The sequence below is a fragment of the Bufo bufo genome, chromosome 1, assembly GCF_905171765.1.
Source record: "Bufo bufo chromosome 1, aBufBuf1.1, whole genome shotgun sequence".
NCBI lineage: Eukaryota > Metazoa > Chordata > Amphibia > Anura > Bufonidae > Bufo > Bufo bufo.
Genome location: NC_053389.1, coordinates 567,326,365 through 567,333,353, shown reverse-complemented (window position 1 = coordinate 567,333,353; position 6,989 = coordinate 567,326,365). Strand labels below are relative to the sequence as shown.

The window sequence follows — 6,989 nt, the reverse complement described above, 5'->3', positions numbered from 1 at the left end:
TCCTCTCCTCCATCCAGCCTCACAGTTCACACTGGGACAGCACTTGGCACCCGGCTGCTCCTCTGGGGGTACTGAGGGGGCTCTGTCTCCCATACATCAGTTACCACTGACGGCATCTGCTAGGAGGACAGGAATGTAGACTTGTTGTGGCTTTAATGTCATTTCTAAGACAAGATCCACAGCTTTTGTTCTATTCTGTTCCTCATTCCTGCTAAAGGTTCCCCCTCTGGGGCTGATTCAGCGCCTGCTAATTAAGAAATGCAATGCAGACCAGTGAATTCCGCCACTCACTATTCAGCGAGGAGATTGGCGGCTCCGGGAACTTTGATGAGTGTTTGCTCCTGGCATCCTTGGCAGGGCTCTGCTGCCCGACAATTAGTCCTTGGAGTGGCCTCCCGTTCCCATGCTGCGACTTAATGAGAGAACGCACTTTCTGCTCTCACAGCAGGTTAAACAGCGGTAAGGCTAATAGTGTACTCCGCATGGACCTCCTGACGTCACAATATCCCGCTCCATCACAGGCACCGGCCGACTGTGCAGAGCAGGAAGGTCAGGGATGGCTGCTCCGCAGCGTCTGTAGCAGTGAGAGGGGCGCGAGTCTGACAGTGCTGGAGAGGTGGATGTGACTGCTGGGGAGGGGCTGACAAGTGTATGCAGCGGGGGATTCTGTGTGAGATAATATACTGGGGGGGCTGCTGTGTGAGATAATATACTGGGGGGACTGCTGTGTGAGGTAATATACTGGGGGGACTGCTGTGTGAGATTGTATACTGAGGGGGGGGGGGGGGGGCTGCTGTGTGAGGTAATATACTGGGGGGACTGCTGTGTGAGGTAATATACTGAGGGGGGGGGGGGGCTGCTGTGTGAGATAATATACTGAGAAGGGGGGGGGGGGGCTGTGTGAGATAATATACTGAGAAGGGGGGGGGGGGCTGCTGTGTGAGATTGTATACTGAGAAGGGGGGGGCTGCTGTGTGGGATTATATACTGGGGGGGGGGGGCTGCTGTGTGAGGTAATATACTGGGGGGACTGCTGTGTGAGATTGTATACTGAGGGGGGGGGGGGGGCTGCTGTGTGAGATAATATACTGAGAAGGGGGGGGGCTGCTGTGTGAGATTATATACTGGGGGGGCTGCTGTGTGAGATTGTATACTGAGGGGGGGGGGCTGCTGTGTGAGATAATATACTGGGGGGACTGCTGTGTGAGATAATATACTGGGGGGACTGCTGTGTGAGGTAATATACTGGGGGGACTGCTGTGTGAGATTGTATACAGAGGGGGGGGGGGCTGCTGTGTGAGATAATATACTGAGAAGGGGGGGGGGGTGCTGTGTGAGATTATATACTGGGGGGGGGGGCTGCTGTGTGAGATTGTATACTGAGGGGGGGGGCTGCTGTGTGAGATAATATACTGAGAAGGGGGGGGCTGCTGTGTGAGGTAATATACTGGGGGGACTGCTGTGTGAGATTGTATACTGAGGGGGGGGGGGCTGCTGTGTGAGATAATATACTGAGAAGGGGGGGGGGCTGCTGTGTGAGATTATATACTGGGGGGGCTGCTGTGTGAGATAATATACTGGGGGGACTGCTGTGTGAGGTAATATACTGGGGGGACTGCTGTGTGAGATTGTATACTGAGGGGGGGGGGCTGCTGTGTGAGATAATATACTGAGAAGGGGGGGGGGGCTGCTGTGTGAGATTATATACTGGGGGGGGGGCTGCTGTGTGAGATTGTATACTGAGGGGGGGGGGGCTGCTGTGTGAGATAATATACTGGGGGGACTGCTGTGTGAGGTAATATACTGGGGGGACTGCTGTGTGAGATTGTATACTGAGGGGGGGGGGGTGCTGTGTGAGATAATATACTGAGAAGGGGGGGGCTGCTGTGTGGGATTATATACTGAGAAGGGGGGGGGGGGGCTGTGTGGGATTATATACTGGGGGGGCTGCTGTGTGAGATTGTATACTGAGGGGGGGGGGGGGGCTGTGTGGGATTATATACTGGGGGGGCTGCTGTGAGGGATTGTATACTGAGGGGTGGGGCTGCTGTGTGGGATTATATACTGAGGGGGGGCTGCTGTGTGAGATTGTATACTGAGGGGGGGGGCTGCTGTGTGGGATTATATACTGGGGGGCTGCTGTGTGAGATTGTATACTGAGGGGGGGGGGGCTGCTGTGTGAGATTATATACTGAGGGGGGGGGGGGGGCTGTGTGGGATAATGTACTGGGGGGCTGCTGTGTGAGATTGTATACTGAGGGGGGGCTGCTGTGTGGGATTATATACTGAGAAGGGGGGGGGGGGGGCTGTGTGGGATTATATACTGGGGGGGCTGCTGTGTGAGATTGTATACTGAGGGGGGGGCTGCTGTGTGGGATTATATACTGGGGGGGGGCTGCTGTGAGGGATTGTATACTGAGGGGGGGGGGGGGGCTGTGTGGGATTATATACTGAGGGGGGGCTGCTGTGTGAGATTGTATACTGAGGGGGGGGGGGGCTGCTGTGTGGGATTATATACTGGGGGGCTGCTGTGTGAGATTGTATACTGAGGGGGGGGGGCTGCTGTGTGAGATTATATACTGAGGGGGGGGGGGGTGCTGTGTGGGATAATGTACTGGGGGGCTGCTGTGTGAGATTGTATACTGAGGGGGGGCTGCTGTGTGGGATTATATACTGAGGGGGGGGGGGGGGCTGTGTGGGATAATGTACTGAGGGGGGGGGCTGCTGTGTGAGATTGTATACTGAGGAGGGGGGGGGCTGCTGTGTGGGATTATATACTGAGGGGGGGGCTGCTGTGTGGGATTATATACTGAGGGGGGGGGGCTGCTGTGTAGGATTATATACTGAGGGGGGGGGGTGCTGTGTGGGATTGTATGGAGGGGGGCTGCTGTGTGAGATTGTATACAGGGGGGCTGCTGTGTGTGATTAAATACTGGGGGTAGGGGCTGCTATGTGGGATTGTATGGAGGTGGCTGTGTGGGATTGTATGCTGGGGGGGGCGGCTGTGTGAGATTATATACTGGGGGAGGCTGCTGTGTAAGATTGTATGAAGGGGGCGGCTGTGTGAGATAATATACTGAGGGGGGGCTGCTGTGTGGGATTGTATCGAGGGGGGCTGTGTGGTATTGTATGCTGGAAGGGCGGCTGTGTGAGATTATATACTGAGGGGGCTGCTGTGTGGGATTGTATGCTGGAAGGGCGGCTGTGTGAGATTATATACTGAGGGGGCTGCTGTGTGGGATTGTATGCTGGGGGGGCAACTGTGTGGTATTGTATGCTGGGGGGGCGGCTGTGTGAGATAATATACTGGGGGGCTGCTGTTTAGGATTGCATGCTGGGGGGGCAGCTGTGTGAGATAATATACTGGGGGGCTACTGTGTGAGATTATATACTGGTCTGGAGGGCTGCTCTGTGGGATTGTATGCTGGGGGGCGGCTGTGTGAGATTATATACTGGAGGGCTGCTCTGTGGGATTGTATGCTGGGGGCGGCTGTGTGAGATTATATCCTGGGGGGGCTGCTGTGTGAGATTATATACAGGGGGGCTTCTGTGTGAGATTATATACAGGGGGGCTGCTGTGTGTGATTAAATACTGGGGGTAGGGGCTTCTATGTGGGATTGTATGGAGGGGGCTGTGTGGGATTGTATGCTGGGGGTTGGCTGTGTGGTATTGTATACTGGGGGGGCAACTGTTCAAGATTATATACTGGGGGGCTGCTGTGTTAGATTATATACAGGGGGTTGCTATGTGTGATTAAATACTGGGGGGGCTGCTATGTGGGATTGTACGCTGGGGAGGGGGGCTGTGTGTGATTATATACTGGGATGGCTGGTGTGTGCAATTGTATGCTGTGGAGGTGGCTGTGTGTGATTATATACTGGAGGGGAGTGCTGTGTGAGATTATATACTGGGGGGGGGGGGCGGTGTGGGATTGTATGCTGGGGAGGGGGGTGTCACTGCCAGCTCTCTGAGAAGGTCTGATAGACGTTCTTCTGTACCTCTTGCATGATGTTCTTTGTTTTGGTTTCACTTTGTCATCTCTTTTCCTTCTCCCAGCTGTCACCTATTTACACTGATTGCCTCCCTTTATATTCCCTCCCATACTGCCTCACTTTGCGGTTTATACTACTTCCTGGATTGTGTTCACTGCTGGAGGCTGCAACTGCTGATTCCTCAGATAAGTCTTTTCCCTTTATTTGTGTTTCCGTGCTGGCTTGATTCTAGGTGACCCTGACTCCCTCCGTATTAAGTGCAGGGAGCCAATGGTCGTGTTCCCTCACTATTATAGGGTTTTCAGGTGTCACACAGTCGAGGTACGAGGGCATGCAATCGTCTATCATAAAGACCTTTGCATGGGCATAGCAGTCAGGGAGAGCTCTAGGGGTTTTATAGGGCTCACCCATATGTTCCTTAGTTTGGGATCAAGTCAGTCGGATGTTTATTTATAACTTCCAGTTTTCTGCAACACCATCCGTGACATTATAAACCGCCATTACCGTCTTAAGTATGGATCCGGTTTCAGCCTTGATTGACCGCATGCAGGGTCTTTCACTGGAGGTAGCAGATCTCCTTAAGACTGTGTCTCAGTTTCAGGTGACCGGTTCTGCTTGCGTTCATGGAGTTTGTTTCGAGCCTAAGATCTCGCTTCCGGATACGTTCTCCGGGGGTAGTGAGAATTTTGTTTGCTTTAGAGAGGCTTGCAAACTCCATTTTTGCCTACTTCCCCATTCCTCTGGTGATGAGGAGCAGAGGGTGGGGATTATCATCTCGCTGCTCAGGGATAACGCTCAGTCTTGGGCCTTTTCGCTGCCGGTGGGGGCACGGCCCCTCCGATCGGTGGATGAATATTTTGTAGCCCTGGGGCAGATATATGATGACCCGGATCGTATTGCTCTGGCTGAATCTAAACTGCGTCTTTTATGCCAGGGTAAACAGTCCGCAGAGATATATTGTTCTGAATTTCGGAGATGGGCAGCTGATACTGGTTGGAATGATGCTGCACTCCGAAGTCAATTTTGCCATGGTCTTTCGGAGGGATTGAAAGATGCATTTGCCTTTCATGAGAGACCTGCCTCGTTGGAGTCTGCCATGTCTCTAGCTGTTCGTATTGACAGGCGTCTTAGAGAGAGAGGAGAGACCACTCCTTCCTGTCATATTCAGTCCAAGGACAGTGGGGCGGTCTCATTCAGTGCGCAGGGGCCTCAGTCTCTCTCAATCCCCTCTGAGGAGGAGGCCATGTAGCTGGGTTTGCTTGCCTCTGATAGTAGAGGATTCAGCTCTCAGAGGAGGGTTTGTTTCTGTTGTGGGGGTATAAATCATTTGGCAAATGTTTTCCCCTCTAGGAGATTCAGGGAGTTTTCTGAGGGTAATAAAGAAACAAAAAGAAAAAAACCCTCTAAAAACTTTCCATCTGTTACTATTTGCAAGGTTGATGCGGAAATTGAAGGTTTGCCGTTTGCTTGTAGTTCCCGTTTTGTCCTACCTGCCAGGGTGGCGCTAGATAGCAAGAACATTGTTTGTGAGATTTTTGTAGATAGTGGAGCAGCTGTCAATCTCATTGATAATCAATTTGCTATAACGCATGGTTTCCAGGTGTGCACTTTGGGAAAGGATATACCTGTTTTTGCTTATCGATTCCGCTCCACTTTCTCAAAAATCGTTAAAGGGCATAGTTCACAATATCCGTTTGACTGTGGCTGATGCTCATGTTGAGGATATGTCATGTTTCGTCCTAAGCGGATTACCTACTCCTCTAGTGTTGGGGCTACCCTGGCTCATTAAACATAACCCCACCATTGATTGGCAAGCAAGGCAAATAAATGGTTGGAGTGACTTTTGCAGAGAGAATTGCCTCACGGCGTCTCTTTCAGAGGTTTCTACCAAGACTGTACCATCTTTCCTCTCTAAATTTTTGGATGTGTTTTCCGAGAGTGGTGTCCAGGAGCTGCCCCCTCACCGGGAGTACGACTGCCCTATTAATCTCATCCCAAGCACCAAGCTGCCAAAATCACGTTTATACAATCTCTCCCAACCTGAAAGAGTCGCTATGCGTACTTATATCTCTGAGAGCCTGAGAAAGGGACACATCCGACCCTCAAAGTCACCTGTTGCCGCTGTTTTTTTTTTTTTTTTTTTTAAGAAAAAAGATGCTTCTTTAAGACCATGTTTGGATTTCAGGGAGCTGAACTGTATCACAATTCGTGACCCTTATCCGCTTCCTCTGATCCCGGACCTGTTTAACCAGATTGTTGGGGCTAAAGTTTTTTCTAAGTTGGATTTAAGAGGGGCATACAACCTAGTCAGGGTCAGGGAAGGGGACGAATGGAAGACGGCCTTCAATACCCTTGAGGGCCATTTCGAGAATTTGGTTATGCTCTTTGGTTTGATGAATGCTCCAGCCGTCTTCCAACATTTTGTGAACAGCATTTTTTATCATTTAATGGGGAAATTTGTACTGGTGTATCTAGATGACATTTAGATTTTTTTTCTCGTGATTTTCAAAACTCATAGGAACCACCTACGTCAGGTCTTGCTCATTCTGCGGGAAAATAAATTGTACGCTAAACTGGAAAAATGTATGTTTGCGGTTCCGGAGATTCAATTTCTGGGTTTTCTTCTCTCCGCTTCTGGTTTTCGCATGGACCCTGAGAAGGTCCGCATTATTCCTCTGTTGTTAAAGGGAATCTGTCACCGAAATCCCGCGCAGGGACAGTGTCGGCGATTTAGCTGGCTGAGGAAACAGCGAACACGTCACTGGGATCGGCGCATGCCCAGTGACGCTGTTGAAGCTGTTGCCCTCAGTAGTCTTATCATAGCGCAGGCCCAGGAAATCGCCGGCACTGCGCCTGCGCGGGATTTCGGTTGCAGGCGAGAGGAGGATCGGGGGTGTTTGCCGCTGAGTGCGGCGCTGGGGGGGGGAGCACTTAGCCTCGCCTCTGGGAGGCGATTTAGCTGAACTTGGCGGAGTTATTAGTTTTCAAATTTAGGC

General features: G+C 51.7%; 1 protein-coding gene across 1 annotated transcript in view; it reads right to left on the bottom strand.

Annotated features, from left to right (window-relative positions):
* Positions 1–392, bottom strand: part of GRM3 (glutamate metabotropic receptor 3) — a 340,383-nt gene extending 339,991 nt beyond the window's left edge. Inside the window, exon 1 of the mRNA XM_040415742.1 lies at positions 1–392. This exon is cut by the window's left edge and continues 40 nt beyond it. The gene's annotated coding sequence lies outside the window, so the exon portion shown is untranslated.
* Positions 393–6,989: the final 6,597 nt, after the last annotated feature.